Here is an 18,103-nt window from a genome sequence, read left to right on the forward strand (position 1 = left end):
GTTTAGTGCGGAAACTTTGTGTGTATCCTTTCATTAGCAGGAATATGTCTTTAAAACCTGGAACTGTACATGGAAATTAATTACATTTGAAACATGATACAATCTATTTCTATAATTGACTTTTTATTGCAACAATTTACTAAAGGTCACATAACATTGAAGTATAAGATGATGGTTTCTCAAATATATATGTTTCTTGCTGTGATTGCCACTCACTTGTCTGAATGGAGGGAGTATCCTGCTATTTACCATCTCATATTCATGTAAACTTATTCAGTGAGCGCCTCTAAATTTTCTCCTTGTATAATGATTTATTCTAGATGGTTACAGAGCCCCTTGAGACAGCCAATGCTCTTACTCATTTCAAATTTATATTAGACTATTTCTATTACATAGCGCCCTACTTAAATTTATGTGATTTGATTTAATATAATTTTATATAGTGTTTTTTGTTATATACTGTTCTTTAATAATCTTAGCCATATCCAATTATAGAATGCACCAATGGGTTTATCCGTCAGTGTCTTTATAATAAAACTAATGATCATTTGAGGTGGACAAGTTTTTAAAAAATTTTTTGACTCTGTTTACCTAATTTTTAAGTAACTTAAATTAAAATAAGTGACTAATTAACAAGTTACCATTTGTGAATTCCGGTCATCATGTGTTTAATGACAGTGATTCAGCATTTCGTTCTACACTAAACCCAGATGCTGAAAAGTCCGCTGAATAAATCTATTTATAAACTCACAATTGCATCCTACAGACATATAATTCCACACACCAGACCTTTGTGTTAATTTGAAGGAAAGGAATTAATTTAACCTGACTCCGAAAAGGACTCCCTTTAATCAAATGATGCAACTTATGTTTCTGTATAAATAATTAACGTTCAAAAAAATGTATGAAAAACTCTGGGCCTGATTAAGAGTTCTGGTCGCCCTAGGCTAATACACCCGTAGCGCCCTTCCCTCCCTCCCCAAAATCATTAAAGGAAAGTTCAGGGGTATTTTCCAGGAAACAAATTTACACTTTTTCTCTTACCTGTTCTTGCAGCTTTGTTGTCCTTTACCTGTCTTCTGTAAAGTTGTGGTCCTGTTTCCAAAATGTGCAAAGATTACAAACCCATAATGATTAGGCTCTTTAGAGAGCATCCTCATGAACACCACACAATGCAGACATCATACCCCCCTTCCCCTCACTAGCGGCCAATTCATCAGCCCTCAACCAATTCATCACACCGCAGCAGCCAATTCATGACTCCCCTGCACTCTGTCCCTCTTCAAACACACACTCTGTCCCCCTTCAATACACACATACACTCTGTTCCCCTTTCTGCACATGGTCCTCCCAGAACAAAACACTCTGTATCCCTGTCTGCACACACTCTGCCCCCCCAGTCTGTACACACTCTGCACCCCCTGTCTGTAAACACACTGCCCCCCTGTCTGCACACACTCTGCCCCCCCTGTCTGTACACACACTGCCCCCCTGTCTGTACACACACTGCCCCCCTTCCTGCATAAACACAAATTTACTTACCTGTCTTCGTCTCTTCCGCCGACAATCAACTCCTCTCACTGCAGCTCCTCACCGACACAGTCAGGTCGTGATGATAACATCACGCCTGACAGCCAGGGAGGAGTAGGGAGAGGGGAGGAGTGGTTATGAGGGAGCGACAGTGTGGAGGAGGAGGAAGGGGCAGCTCAGTGTACACGAAAATCAAGAGTTAAAAAATAAAAATCTTAAATGCTGGAAGCGTTGCGGCCCCCCAGGTCCCAGCGCACCCGGCTGCTGCCTGATCAGCCTATTGGTTGATCAGGCTCTGGAATAACTTCACCTAAAATCTTATTATGTAGATAGATGATTAATATCATTGAGATCATTAAGGGCCTTATGTAGAGCTGAGGAATGTTGGACTGCTAAGTGCAAAAAGCGCATTTTAAAACTATCTCCGCCTTTAGCCTCTCCCGGCTTAGAGGGGTGGAACGGGGGAGCTAGTGGTAGAGCCTAGAATAATAAGGGTGTGTTCATGCTCTTATGAGCTATGCAGATATCTGTTGCGGGTGCTTCTCCCCTGGTACAAGATCCATGCTGATAATGATGACATTAAGCACAGAAAAAAAAAACCATTAAACTTTTTTTTTAAAAAAATTGCTTGGCCCCCTCCGCCTCCCCCTCCCCCCAAACAACTGAAACAACCCTAGCGCTGCCAGCCTAGGCTGTTACTAGCAAAATCTGGGGAATTTACTAGCAAAATCACCGAATTTACTAGTTCCAGCATTCGGCTTTGCTAACCAGGGCTGGTGGCACTATAGCCGCAGTGTGGGGTCCCCCTGCTGTAATGCCAAACCAACCCAAGGCTGGTCAGCAAGGGGCTGGATCCCCTAGGGAGAATGGGCCCAAAAAAAATGCGGGTTGTCCCCCCTCCACCTGGGATTAACCTTCTCATGCTGAAACGCACTAGGGCTCTTCCCACACACCCTGGGGTGGTAGTTGTGGGGTAATAATAATTAAATACATTTTATCTATTAACTTTATTATCTACTTGAATACTGCACATAACTAACTGGTGAAGATCTGACATGAGGATTCCTAATACACCCAATAACCTCCTCCATCCTGGCATCCATGGTATAGGTATCGCCCCCCATTCCTTACCTGTCCAGATGCTGAAATCGGTTAGGTGAATCATTTCTAAAAATCATTAAATATTCAGAAACAGTTAAAACAACGACGGACCAAGTTTGAGTCGGGTTGAACGTGCTCCAGTTAAATTTGAATAATGTTGGTATTTATTTTTTAATCCCATACAATGTGTTGTCACTGCTTCTCCTTTCTGAGCTTCAATTTTGGTGGAATTGCCCGGATTCACGGAACCAGAAATGGGTGTGATCTACAGGGACAGTGTGTGTGGTATAAAGACTTCTTTGTTTTATCCACATTACTTATTTATTTTCTAGAATGTTTATATATTGAAGGTCAGCGAGATACATAATATCAAATGCAGTATTACTTCACAGAATATAAAGAGAATGTCAGAATACCAAATACTAAAAAAGAATAAATTAGTATTGATACAAACACGACAGAAGTCATTTTTCTATTGAAATCCACATTATTTATTGATACAAATTAGGTTTTGATGCAAATCTTATCCACATATTTACACTGGAATCTTGTTGTCGTGGCGTCATCTTGTGTCCAGAGATCTCTGACACGTTGGTCAGATGTAGAAGCCCCGATGTCATCCTCATGGGTGGAACCACCACTGATATATCATACAGAATTCTTCATAGATCTGTGCAGGCCGGTGATGTGCCCAATGTAGTCTGTCCAGTTAGTTCTTTGGCAGTTTGGGCTCAGTTGTCCTTTCAGCCACTTTATAATCATATGGCCACAGTTGTAGAATTCTGGGAGGTGATGTTGGGTGCAGAAGTTATCCCCACATCTGTACTGGAAGCTTGATGTCAGCAGATTCCCTTCCACAGCGGTTTGATGCTTTCTTCTCATCCCCCACATTAGATGTTATGGGGGAGAATAAGGGAGCAGCGCCCACTCTGCTCTCCCCACAGCCACTAAGTCTCATTCTCTCCCCGAGACCATGATCGGTCACACTGGTCTTTCTTCATGTCATTAATCAGGGGCAGTACCGGGAGTGCTCTGTAGGATGGCTCTGTGCTTTGTACATTCCTGGAAATTTTTCAGATCTGCTCAATGTTGAGGAACACTATGCAACTCCTGTGACGGTAGCATGATGGTGCAGCCATGGCTGGCCGTGGAACTTTGGGTGGCCGTGGAACCATGGGTGGAGTTGAAACCATGGTTGGTCTTGTTGTCATCTTGCTTGTGTTCAGAGAGATGACATTATCTGAGATGTTGGCCAGATGTAGAAGCCACCACTGATACAGAATGTTTCCTAGATCATTGCAGGGCAGTGGTGTGCCCAGTGCAGTCTGTCCAGTGCAGTCTATCCAATTAGATTTTTGGCAGCTTGGGCTGAGATGTTCTTCCAGCCACTTTAAAATCATATGGACAGCTGTGGGATTCTGGTAGGCGATGTTTGGTGCAGAAATTATCCCCACATCTGCACTGGAAGCTGCTGGCCAACCCGGTCTTTCTGCCGCACAAGTGGCACCGCTTAGATGTTCTCTTCTCATTCCCCACAGATGTTATGGGGGGGAATAAGGGAGCAGCGCCCACTCTGCTCTTCCCACAGCCACTCATTCTCTCCCCGAGACCATGATTGGTCTTACACTGGTCTCTCTGTTGGCCATTAATCGGGGGGAGTACCGGGAGTGGACTGTGGGAAGGCTCTGTGCCATGCAGATTACCGGGAGGCTTGATGGTCTGCACAATGTCAGGAAGCACTCTGTAACTCCTCCCACGGTAACACGATGGGGCTGCAGTGGGAGGCCGTGGGATCGTGGGCGGCCGTGGAACCGTGGGCGGCCGTGGAGCCAAGGGTGGCCGTGAAACCATGGGTGGTGGTGGTGTCTTCTTGTTGGTATCCAGAGAGATGGAGTCATCTCTGAGACGGTGGTCAGATGTTGAAGCCTCATGGGCGGAACCACCACTCAGAGACTCTGATGAGGAAGTCTCCCTCTCTCTGGGCACCACCACCTTAGCTGAGGGGGCCACTTCGGATGTCTTACGTGGCACTTGGATGTTAACTCTCCGTTGCCTCAGTGGACCACCCCTCATGGCCACCACCAGCTTCAGGATGGAACCATTGGTGATCCTGTATTCATTGAGGCAACAGAGGTCCCTCAGCTCCACATCGCTCCAGATTAGATGTTGATTATATCTGGGGATGCCTTCCATGGTCTCGATTCTGGCTTTCACTCCGGCCACTGTCTCAAATGGGGAGACATAGATGTAAAAGCTCCCTCCCGTAAGTGGTTCAATGACCACTTCGATGGTCTCGAAGAAGGGAGCATGTCTAAACAGTGACCGGAGTCCTTCATCTCTGTCCGACATTGTATGCACGCGCAAGTCTCTGGTACCCGATAAGGGTGTAAACTGGAGGGTCACACAGTTCCTAGGGGAGGACTGCTGTAATACTCTAGCTCAAGTCTATCGCCTGTCCGTGAGAGGACCAATGAGTGGCAGTCTCAGTGGCTGTGTCTTTTATAAGTCAGGGCGGCCTCCTGTCACCGCCTACGTCACAATGCCCTATTATTATGGTGTAGGGACACCGCCCAGCCCATGCCCCGCCCACGCCCCGCCCACGAGGATGTGCAGTGGCAGTGCCGTGATGTCACTAGAATTGTATTGAAGCTGTTGTGTCCTTTTAGTTACTTAAATATGGAGAAAATATATTTTATTCCTGTTTCCCCAATTACCCATTATTCCCTCAACTCCTGTGTTTATCTTACTACGATTTTAAATTAAAACAGGTTTGCGCTTCACTTCCCTAGACATTAATCCTCATCGGGTTAATATATTCTAACTAGAATGTTGTTTATTTAACATTTTAATTTTTTTTTTTTAGTTTTGCTATTCTTTAATAAACTTAAGCCACATCCAATTATAATATGAAGCAATGGGTTTAGCCGTCAGTATCTTTACAATAAAATGATTGATCGTTTGAAGCCGACCAGTTGTTTCATTTTGTTATATTACTGGACTCTGTTATTTTAAGAATGTTTTAAAATATTTAAAAATAAGTTGTTACTAAATAAGGAGTTACCTTTTGTAAATTGATATCATCAAGTGCTTAGTGACCACGATCCAACCTATTCATGAACCTCAACAATTGTTTTCTACAGAGAAAAAAATTCACACAGCTGAACTTTATGTTACTTTCAAGGAATCGGATTAATTCACCCTGATTATGAGCAGGACTCGATCTATTCAAATTGTACAACTAATATTTCTGTATGAATAATCATGTTCTATTCAAACTAATTGATGAGCACCTTAATCTAAAATCTTATCATTTAGATAAATTTTTAATATCATAGTTAGAGGTAATAATGCAGAATTTCGATTTGTATATTAAACTGAGAATGAGCTGAAAGACTATGGCGCTGGGATCATTGTTAGATCAAATGATTTAATATAAATTGCCAATCAATTAACGCAGCTGTACTAGGAGACTGTATCCTCCAAAAAACTAACAACACATCCGCCTTCCTCATATTCATCTAATCTATATTCTTCTTTACCTAAATTCGTATTAGTTGAACACATGATTAGATTTAGGATTAGATATCTAACTATACCGTTCCAGCAACAGATTCCACACAGGAACGGCAATCTCCCATGGATGTCTATGTTCACAGGCTTAGTTATGTTACCTCCGGAGTTTTAATCCTTTTCAGAAATATTTATCTGTATTTTCCAGCCACGAATGTCATAATACATTCACAATTGATAATGTATGTATATGTATATATATATATATATATATATACTATATAAATGCCTAGTGGCGTGTGTGAAAAAAACTCTGCACCCATTTCAAACCTATTCAGTTATTTTTCCATCCTACACTGGTAGGGCAACGGGTCTGGGGAAGAGAAATCAACATGCACAGATCTTTCCTGATCAGGATGCAGCCACTGGGACTTCTGCAAAGAGGCTCCACATAGGGATGTATCAATTTTCCTTGAAATCTTGTATCAATTGTCCTTGTAGGGATTCCCCACCATACTCGGGTCTCCCTATACAGAACCACTGATCAGCATCGCTCGTCTGGAAACAAGGAAGAAATACACAAGGACGAACAAACAGCAAAGACAGGGACCACTCACCTGAAACATCCTGTTTCTTTGACTGCTGTATATTCATCTTCTTAGTGTCTGTGGAGGCAAACAGAACAAACTCTCCCCACTTGGCTGACTGGTCCTAATCTCGTGTTAGTGTATCCCACCCACTATAGTCTAGTTACAACATGGCTCTAGCAACTGCACTGGGTCTATGTGTAACACGGCAGCAGACTAGGTGTAGAGCAATATCCCTGACCAGACCCAACTTGCTGTAATATACCATGGAGTGGATGGGGAAAACAGCAGCACACAGCAATAAACTGACAATACATACATAACAGTCCAACACAGTACAATTGGACTACAGGGTGCATGTCCCTTTTTCTTAGATGTGGCCAATTTGACAGGAATATTGCAGTAACAATGGGGTTTAAGTTGATATGCACGTATCTCCAAATAGGACTTAACAGTAGGAGGCACAATCCCTGGTGTCTAGTGATGATAAGGTAGCAGGCTTACTACCTAAGTTGTCCCCATTAGTGTCTGTAAAAGGTGGGCATGGGCTCTAAGTATAACTGTCCCCACCTGAATCTAAGCCTAGTAATATGCTGCACAGGCTTCAAAGCCTGAAAAACTGTGTGCAAGGGAAAACTATGAATTAGGACTAAATACCCTAATAGCTACAGTCTTTGTGCCCAACTAATTGCTCCCTGGGCCTAGTGTCCGAAAATATCTCTACAGGCCTTGAGGTCAAAAGTGGTGTCATAAAAAAAAAAAAGAAATCATACTTACCTGCTCCGTTCAGGAAACAGATCTTAACCCTACTACTTCCAATTCTTCCAGTGCTTCCAGCTGACGGGGCCTCTTTTCCTGTTCAACGCTTCACTTGATGGAAGAGGCTCTGGTCTTTTCAGTCTGCACCATCAGTCTGCTTCTCATAATTGAAGAAGATCCCACCTTCTCGCCGTCTGGCGCCTTTCTGATTCTTGTGTCTCCACCTGATCTACTCAGATCATCACAGGGCTGGTGATGAGCCTCAATTCGCTCATCATCCTGGCCATTGATTGGCTGACAGTTTATCTGTTCAGATTCGCTGTGACTGCTCTGGGAATACTGCATTATATTTCCACCTCCTTTTTCCGTTGTGGTCCCCACAATTAACTTATCCTTCCCAACTGCTGAGTCCAAGGTTCGCTTAAAGATATATCCCAAAAGGCACCTGCCCGAACCTCTTTGGTAGTGCCTTCCCATACAGAACCCAATTCAGACCGTCACCTTTCCCACCAAGAGTAGGTACTCAGAGAGTCTCTTCCGTGGCATGTGCCAGAACCTCACAGTAGTCGGGCACCTATCCTGTAGCTCTTGTCTCCTCTTTGGAGGGTGGCCACATCCAGCACACACCAGAGAAACTTTTCTCTTTTAAGTATTTCTTCAGCAGATATTTCCACTCGGGCCTATATTCTCAGGTACCACCAGGCTGACCTATTCACATGCTCATGGTTGAAGCATGTTGCAGAAGAGGTTCTTCTCAGTTGTACCTTCTTCTTCAGGGATCATCTCCTCTACAGGATTAATCATCCAATCATCCCCTGTATCCAGTGTCTTCCATCCCCCAGTCTCTGGCTGCTGCAGACTAGGGTATCCTTGTCTGTAATCTTGTCCAAGTGGGTTGATCACCTGAAATCCAGTAACCAGCAGGTTCTTCTAATCCTTCCCACTAAATTCCAGCATAATGTGAGACCACTCTTCAAAGCCTTCTTCTTCATGCCTGCTCTCCTTTTTGCTTTAGCAATGCTCTCTGCAGACACTCAGTCAGCTCCTCCATCGTTATCACCATGCTGGGTCACTTGTATTCCGGCATGATCCACAGGTTGGACGTTGCCAAGCTTATTACGTCTTTAGGCCACATCCCTACTATACAATATCAATTTAGGCCAATGAGAGCAGGGTGCGGGGCCAGGGTGACATGGGTAGCCCCAACCCCACCCACTTCACCAATGATGCAGGCAGGATTCGGGAGGTTGCCCTGCTCTCGGGAGTACGGGTGAGCTCTCAAAAATTGGGGAGTCTCCCGGATATCCTGGGATAATAGGCAACTATGGATTTTACTTCATTTGTTTATTTATGGCAGCACAGTGGCCTAGTGGTTAGCACTTCTGCCTCACAGCAATGGGGTCATGAGTTCGATTCCCAGCCATAGCCTTATCTGTGTGGAGTTTGTATGTTCTTCCTGTGTTTGCGTGGGTTTCCTCCGGGTGCTCCGGTTTCCTCCCACACACCAAAAATATACAGGTAGATTAATTGGCTGCTATCAAAATTGACCCTCGTCTCTCCCTCTCTGTCTGTCTGTGTGTGTGTTAGGGAATTTAGACTGTAAGTTCCAATGGGGCAGGGACTGATGTGAGTGAGTTCTCTGTACAGCGCTGCAGAATTAGTGGCACTATATAAATAAATGATGATGATGATTTGAATGGGATTAGAAAATCAGTAAGCGTGGACATCAACAATTTGATTTCCTACACACTGTATGGATGGTTGGTGCATAAAGATCCATATTAAGTATACGACCAAAGGGCTCACTGGGCTGGGGGGCAGGGGAGACATCTGCCTTCCCCCCAACTTTGTCCCATAATGGGCTATCTTGGACTGGGTTACTCTCATTTTTTTATTTAAAATGTTCCTAATAGGCTGCTAAGCTGAGTCTAGCTGCCGGGGGTAAATTTGCCAGCCCCTGTAGAGAACCTATAACTAGCACCTCCAGAGCATCCGTTAAAAAGCACGTCTCCGCTCCTACAAGCTCATTTAATGATCTTATCTCACAACTAATATTCTGGCTTTTGCATGTGTGTGCAATGCAAGAGTATGACTGCACCAAGTCTGCATTTAGCAAAAAATTACACAATTCACCCAGCTCCTTCCATGAGAAGATGGAAATGATCACGTTGTAAGCCCTGCTATGTCGATGTGCAAATCTACTCACTTCCCATAACGAGGAGATGTAGTTGCACACAAGAAGTGTGATGACACAACACGTCAGTTGTGCTGTTTTTTTTTTTGTTTTGTTTTTGCATTTTTATAATTTACGATTTCGGTCTCTTAATTATGGCTGCTATAGCATCTAAAATTCCAGCAGTGTTAGAACTACCTATGAAATCATATCTACCTTTAGTACGTACTTTGCATTACTTAACGCTTAGTATTTCCTAAAATGAATCTCTTTCATCAGGGTTTGATTAGTTAAATATCAAGTTACACCAAATTTATAGTGAGGAGATGTAATTTGTCTTTGAAATGCATTCTAATGTATATTTATTTTATTTAAAGGGATGTCCTAAGAGGGGTTTCTAGAGCTCAAGTGATAAATAAAAAATGGGAAAAGTGTGTTTTAAAATATTTTTTCCCGTGACTAATTTTGGGCTTTATTTGGTGTGAGGGGTAAATCCATCTAGAAGATGCAATTTTGCACCTTTGTAAACCATGATGCATTTCACAGAGATAAATTTAGCGCAACCCTAAATTGCAGTGTGAAAATAAAGTTGGCCAGTATTTGTGTGCTACATGCAAAATCATCCAGTATGTTCCCTGCATACAAAATAAAATTGCATTTGCACCCCTTGCTTCACAACAGCACCTTTAGCTAGATTTGCTTTATTTATTCTGGATTTCTTTAAACTACGTGGCAAATGCTGTTAAAGGTACACTGATAAATGGGGGATACTAAATGTCATGCATGAACCACGAAATATGTGGGCATACAACACATGTCTATTTGCGCAAATGTTCTTAACTTTCTGTACATTGCCTATGTTCATCCACCCCATCCCACCCACTCTCCACCGTTCAAGTCGTAGGCAGTCAGAGGGGTTATTTCGGACATGAATTGCATGCAATTGCATTCATTGGTGCAAGGTCCGTTTCTGAGCATGCACAGAGCTATTTCACACAAGATACGACACAGATAGGGACTTACATCTGAAGATGAATCAGGTCCACAAGTTTTCCCACTCAGGTAGTGTATATTGTTAGGCAGCACCACAGCTCAGTCAGTAAATTCTGGGATAGAAACCTCCTCTGTCTATGAAATACTATGAAGATATTATTCTACAACTCACACCACACTAACCAATCACACATAGGGCTGGATTTACTAAGCTGCGGGTTTGAAAAAGTGGGGATGTTGCCTATAGCAACCAATCAGATTCTAGCTATCATTTTGTAGAAGGTACTAAATAAATGAAAGCAAGACTCTGATTGGTTGCTATAGTCAACATCTCCACTTTTTCAAACCCGCAGCTTAGTAAATCTAGCCCATAGTCTTTAAGTATAGTGGATATCTTAGTGCAGATACACCATTTAGACTTCCTCTCGCTATTAATTCTCTCCACTCTCCTACAATTCACCATAGTTAGGAGACCCCCTCTCTGACTAGGGACTTGCTTTGAATGCTCACTGCAGCAAGAAATCCCATTGATCAACCGAAATTTCTCTGGTGCTGGTCACAGTTAAAACTTTCCCCACATTCAGGGCTGAATTGTAATCTCTTTCTGTGAGATTCTCACTGCCTCTGGCATCTCTGGTCTGTGGGAGCTCATTCTCTCCCTGCATGTGGACTCACTTCTACAGGGCCAATAATGACTGATTCTGTGTGTCTCTCAGACCTCAAACATTCTTTATCCCCATTCTATCGCTCTCAAGTGGAGCCACAGATTGTACGCTATGATTGTAAGAGCAGGGCCCTCTTACCTCTCTGTCTGTATATATTACCCAGTATTATTTTGTTCCCTATTGTAAAACGCTACAGAATTTACTGGCACTATATAAATTTTGATAATGATGATGAGACTCCTCCCTCTGTTATAGTATTGGGGACACTGTGTTGCCTTATTTGCCCCTTTCCCTGGCAGGAAGGGCTGCTGGGAATTGTAGTTTTCACAGCTCCAGTGGCACCATTTTGAAGGCCCTTCAATGCTGAGCCAGCTCCTGGCAGCTACGGAGTTTACATATGTGTTTAGTGACACTCTGGTCTTGAACCCGAATCTAGCACTTACCACTTGTTATGTCAATCCATTCATTCTTTTAAAAATTGAGTTTATATAACCCAGTAAATTTGACAGATACACTTATTTTAAGTGCTCTAAGCTCTCTGATTCCTGTTAAGATAAATAGTATGGTGGAGCCTCCAGAAATGGTATTTACTACGATGATAGTATTTTCAAGGTGATAACGGGCTCCCTAGCGGATGCACTTAAATTTTAATCTTCCATTATTCAGTCATTGTTGCAACTGCACTTTAAAGTGCTAAATCTCTTTATGCCACATTGTACGTCACGATGGTTATTATTTTTTTTAATTTTTATTTTTTTGTCTTTATGCTTGCTTTGTTTGTATGTTCTTAAAAACGTATAAAACGCCTTAATAAAAATACTTGATTTAAAGAAAAAAAAAACCTCTGCATAAGGCGTCATAAAGTGTAATTCAGATCTTATAATATCTCCATTTTTGCAAAACCACTTTAGAAAGCTTTTCTTAGTACATTTTAACTTTAGTAGTCACAAGCAGTATTTTCAGCAATCAGAATATGTCATTTTCTTCTCAACTCCAGGACTAATAACCCTTCACCAAATAATGTAACAGGCAATGCCAAACCAAACCTTTTATAGATTGCCATTCTGTATGACTTTCATAATGCAGAATCCTTGTGAGTGTACATTAGTTAGTGACACAGACACTTCCTGTCAATTTGATCAAAATAACTGAAACACAGACTTTGGATTACAATATTATGTTTTATTTAAATCTTGGCCTCCACCACCCCTTAACAGCCGTCCAGTCACACTCCTTTTTATTATTATTATTTTTTTTTAAATAACTAGTTTAGAAACAGAAAATAGATGGTTAAGAAAATTCAAATCAAAAACAGAAACATAACATAACATAATCTTCTTCTTTTCTTCTTAATGCTGTTTGAAGTGCTGTGAAATTACAAAAAAAAGAAACATTAAGGCTCTAACATTTTTTTACAATGTAAAATAAACAGCTTCCTAAGTAGGCAACATTGTACAACATCTTATTGTGATTGTTGTTGCTGTGGGTATATAATATCCAACCTGCTTTTCCAAACCTCTACTGACATGCATCACCTCTATAGCTAGTACCCACACCTTATTGTGAATATATGTTGAAAATGCACTGTGACACAGAAAGGTTAGGTCACATAGTAGAATTGGGTAGTAAATCAGGCAACATGCAAATGGTGATTGTAAAAAGTGTCACAGACCACAACCCCCCTGGAGGTGGGGGTAAGGTGTAAAGGTGTCTTTTACAAGCTGTGACCAGTTACAAGACATTGTCAATATTTTGGGAAAAAATAATTATTGATAAGCTGTCCATCTTTACACCAATTTCCCTTAGCCAGAATATACCACTTATCTGTAAGTTATACTCTGAATTTAATCCCTTTATTTTTAACTGTTTTGCTTGTTATGTATGTCATGTCATCTTAGTTGTATTCAGTAACCTGTAAGCATTGTATAATTTGTATATTACATTTAAAAATGTAATAGTTCATGAACTTATTGCTCTAAACAAATTAATTTCCTGTTTAGAAGAGAGAGATTGCTTGGCTGGGTTAACTCTTTAGAAACCAGCGTGTGAAGGGTTAACTGTTTAGCTACCAGAGCACCGAGTGTGTGCAATTGGATAATTAAGTCATAGGTTTGCTATGGGCCTTATAGGTAGCTGTGGCAGTTTGTGGAGAGGTGTGAAAGCGGGTGTCTGTGTTGTGAAAAGGACCAGTAAATCTGTACCCTTAGAGAAAGAGGTGAGTGTGAGATTTGGGCTGGAATCTTTTGCGTTCCCTTACAGTAGGCTTCCAAGTCACTAGTGCGCAGAGGGCGGTTTGTGTCAGATAAAGGGGATCAGGAGTGGTTTCTTGACAAAATAGAGGTGTTATATTGTATGACTGATGGGATATATGATTAGATATTAAAGCAAGTAGTAGCTAGAGGGGGCTTATCCCTGACAGCCAGCATAGAAATGCCACTTGCCATCTACACGATAAAGAAAATACCTTTAACCAGGTATGGGTCCCGTGGTTGTTCCACCAAAGTCAATGCTCACTAACACCCTCTTGACCATAATCTAAAACCTTATGCCCAAGACTCCTTTCATAACTTATATATCACATATAATGCCATGGGGCAAGCTGGGCTGGGGTGCAGGGGAACATGTGCCCCCCCCGGTCCCATAATGTGCTATTTTGAGCTGGGTCACTGGGCCATCTGCTTTTTTTACCTTTAAAATGTCCCTAATAGGCTGCCAAGTCAAGTCTTGCCCCCAGGGCTAAAATGTGCCAGTCCTCCCCTGATAATGCCGGTTATTATCAAAACACAGTAAGCTTTCCTACTATTGTACTCTGATTATTCTACGTAAATACAGCTAAAGCTAGGTACACACTATAGGTTGTTCTCCTGATTATCGTGCCAAATTCCACAATAAACGACTGTTAGGTCTGATATTGCATTAGTGTGTACGCTCCCACAATCATGTTTTATTGCACCAAAGCACATAGTATCATTTAATTTTATTTTATAACCGGACTAAAAATCACATGGAACAATGTCGAGCAAATTCTGCAGTGTGTATGCACTCACCATCAGCAGTGTAGGCAGATCTTCTTAGAGTTTACAGAGTCACAATCTTTTCAGCAGATGGTTATCACAGATGAAGAGCACAGATCTGAAGATAAATATTGTAAAATTGTGTACGTGTGTACGCATGAATCGGCATGTTGATCAGGACTTTCGGTCGTTGGAAAAATCGTTGAAGATATCACATTAGGAGACATTTTCTGTAGTGTGTAGCTAGCTTACCTTGCAAGTTGAGATATCAGAAAGAGGACAACTCCTCAAACTCTCCCCCCAACACCCACTTTCCAAATTCTTAATTTGTTATAACTTAATTTACTCTATTTTGTCAACCTTCAAATCCTGCTCGATTGCAACCATTATGGCTATTTTTTCTGTTAATGCTTGTATCTGATAAATGTATAAAAAGGTATAAAAATAAAATATAAATACAGTAGGACATAAACATATATTTACAGAATGCAATACCAAACATAAATATATAAAGACACAAACATACATATATAGGAAAATATACAGTGTATATATCTATGTACAAACTCTGCACCCATTCCATACCTATTCAGTTCTATTTCAATCCTAAACTGTTAGTATAATGGATCTGGGGAAAGAGAAAACACCACACACAGATCTTACCTGATCAATATGCAGCCACTGGGACTTCCTCAAAGACGCTCCACATTGGGATGTATCAATTATCCTTTAAATCTTGTACCAATTGTCCTTGTAGGGATTCCTCACCATCTCGCCGTACTAGGGTCCTCCTATAAGTAAATGCTGATCAGCATCTCCCAACTGGAAACAAGCACAAAATACACAAGGACAAACAAATGGTAAAGACAAGGACAACTCACCTGGAACATCCTGTTTCTTTAACTGCTGTGTATTCATCTTCTAAGTGGCTGTGGAGGCAAACAGAACAAACTCTCCCCACTTGGTTGACTGGTCCTATTCTCCTGTTAGTGTGTCCCGCCCACTATAAACTAGTTACAATAAGACTCTAGCAACTGCATTGGGTCTATGTGTAACATGGTAGAAGACTTGGTGTAGTGCACTATCCCTGACCAGACCCTACTCGCTTTAATACACCATGAAGTGGATGGGGAAAACAGCAGCAGGCAGCAATAAACTGGCAATACATACAGAACAGTCCAACACTGTACAATTGGACTACAAGGTGCATGGCCCTTTTTCTTAGATGCCGCCAGATTGACGGGAATATTGTAGTAACAATGGGGTCTTAGCTGATGGGCACATATCTCCAAATGGGACTTAACAGTAGGAGGCACAATCTCTGGTGTCTAATGATGATAGGGTAGCAGGCTTACTGCCTAACTTGTCCCCACTAGTGCCTGTAAAATTTGGGCACGGGCACTAAGAATAAATTCTGTGTCCCCACCTTAATCTATGCCTAGTAAAATGCTGCACAGGGTTCAAAGCCTGAATAACTGTGTACAACAACAAAAAATTAATTAGGCCTAAGCACTCTATTAGCCACAGGCTTTGTGCCCAACTAACTGCTCCCCAGGCCTAGTGTCCGAAAATATCTCTACAGGCCTTGAGGCCAACAGTGGTGTCAGTGGGGAATGTAAAATAAATCTGGAAATCATACTTACCTGCTCCACGCAGAATACAGATCTTAACCCCATCACTTCCTCTTTTTCCAGTCCTTCCAGATGACGGCGCCTATTCTTTTGTTTAACGCTTCACCTGATTGAAGAGGCTCTGCTCTTTTCAGTCTGCGCCATCAGTCTGCTTCTTTTAACTGAAGATGGGTTCCACCTTCTAGCACTCTGGCGCCTTTCTGATACTTGCATTTTCACCTGGTCTACACAGACCATCACAGGGGTTTGGCTTAGTGACAGCAGTCGCAGAGGCGTCAAATTGAAATGACGGATGATGAGTCGCAATTTGCTCGCCATCCTGGCCATCGATAGGCTGACAGAGAATCTGTTCCGATTCCCTGTGACCGCTATGGGGGTACATTTCCCCCTCCTTTTTCTGTTGTGGTCCCCACAACTAACTTATCCTTCCCGACAGCTGGATCCAAGGTTCGCTTACTGGTATATCCGGAAATGTACCTGCCAGAATCTCTTTGGTAGTACTCTTCCGTACAGAACCCAATTCAGACAGTTGCCTTCACCACCAAGAGTAGGTACTCAGAGAGTCTCTTCTGTGGCATGTACCAGAACACCACAGCGGTTGTGCTCTCCAAAGTAACTTTTCTCTCTCAGGTACCTGTTAAGCAGATATTTGCTCAGTTGTTTATTCTTCTTGAGGAATCACCTCCTCCACAGGCACCAGCCATTCGTCCACTGTATCCGGTATCTTTCATCACCTGGTCTCTGCAGGGCCGGTGCTAGGGTCCACGGCGCCCTAGGCATTTTTAAAAAAGCGGTGCCCCCCCCCGCAACAATCGCGCCCCCCCCCCCCCGCAAAAATCGCCGCCCTCCTCCCTCCTCTCCTTACCTTGTCTCACACCCGCCGCCTTTCTTCTCCGTCTCCTCCCCTCCACTCACTGACACTAGTAAGTGGAGAGGCGGAGACGGAGCAGAGAGGCGGCGGTGGTGACAAAATAGTCTCTTCCCCCCCTCCCCGTGCATCTGAATGCTGTGCGGCGGCCGTGACAGGTATGGTCAGCGGTCGCCGCACAGTTTTAAAGTCTTTTAGTATTCTGTGGCGCCCTCCAGGCGCCCTCCAGAGCCCGGCGCCCTAGGCAAGTTCCTAACCTTGCCTGATGGGAGCGCCGGGCCTGGGTCTCTGCCTCCTGCAGACTTGGGTGTCCTTTTCGGTGCTAACATATAATGTTTTAAAACAATTAATAAACAAAAACAGCATTCTACTAACCCGAATACAACACAAAGACCACTCTACTGTAGAATACATACTAATAAATAGATTGGCTAATCAACTTTTCCAGCACAAAGTCACTATGAAGGTCACCCCTGCCCCCAAGAAGAGGTTCCACCCTCCCAATACCCTCTACCTCTTCTTGGGGGTAGGAATGGCTTTCAAAGATAAAAGAAATACGATAATAACTTTGAGGATGCCGCTGACTGATATTGGTGCTACTTGACAGGGAGGCATGGAGTCTAACGCACACCAGGTATTCACCAGGGACCCCCGCAAAGAGGTTTGGGCTTGGCTGCGTGAGGTGCGCAGGTCACGGTTCTCCCAGCTAGTTAACAGTGCAGTGGGAGATAGCAGGAATTGTCGTACGGTCCGGGTCAAGGACCAATCGATAGCACAGTACACGAGGATGATCCAAAAGGAAGGTCAGGAGCTGCCAGGGATAGGTAACCAGATAGTCAATGGAGCCAAATCACAGGACAAATAGAGTGGTCAGGAAGAAGCTAGGAGTCAGGAACCAAAGGACAAATAATGGAAACAGGGAACAGGAGAAGGCACACTGAAGAGGTGAAACCAATACTCTGGCACAGGTGTGTGGGAGGAGGTGCCTTAAGTACCGTAGCCAAGCCCCTAATAGGAGGAGGACGCCGACGCAGTCAGGAACACCTGACTGCTGGCAAACATGGAGAAAGATGCGTCCCTTTGCTTAGCAACGGTATGCGAGCCCTACTGCGCATGTGCGCCAGGCGCACCGAAAGTACGTCCCGTTGCTAGGCAACAGGACGGGAGATGAGTAAGGAGACATGCACTCTGTGGAAATCCCTCTCTCCCATCTCACATTTCTTTAGACAAGCTTAACAAATTTGATAGTGACAACAGTCGCTGAGGCGTCAA

General features: G+C 42.9%; 1 long non-coding RNA gene across 2 annotated transcripts in view; it reads right to left on the minus strand.

The window, feature by feature from the left end:
• LOC142100892 (uncharacterized) overlaps positions 1-16,668 on the minus strand; it is a 70,531-nt gene extending 53,863 nt beyond the window's left edge. The window contains exons 1-3 of one of the 2 annotated variants that reach the window (XR_012678928.1): positions 14,996-16,667; positions 14,366-14,450; positions 12,521-12,685 (exon numbers count right to left, since the gene is read on the minus strand). This is a non-coding gene — a long non-coding RNA (uncharacterized LOC142100892). Of the gene's footprint in view, positions 1-12,520; positions 12,686-14,365; positions 14,451-14,995 lie in introns of those variants that run through there. The other variant, XR_012678929.1, reaches the window with a different exon arrangement.
• Between the last annotated feature and the right edge of the window lie 1,435 nt (positions 16,669-18,103).

The sequence above is a fragment of the Mixophyes fleayi genome, chromosome 9, assembly GCF_038048845.1.
Source record: "Mixophyes fleayi isolate aMixFle1 chromosome 9, aMixFle1.hap1, whole genome shotgun sequence".
Taxonomy (NCBI): Eukaryota; Metazoa; Chordata; class Amphibia; order Anura; family Limnodynastidae; genus Mixophyes; species Mixophyes fleayi.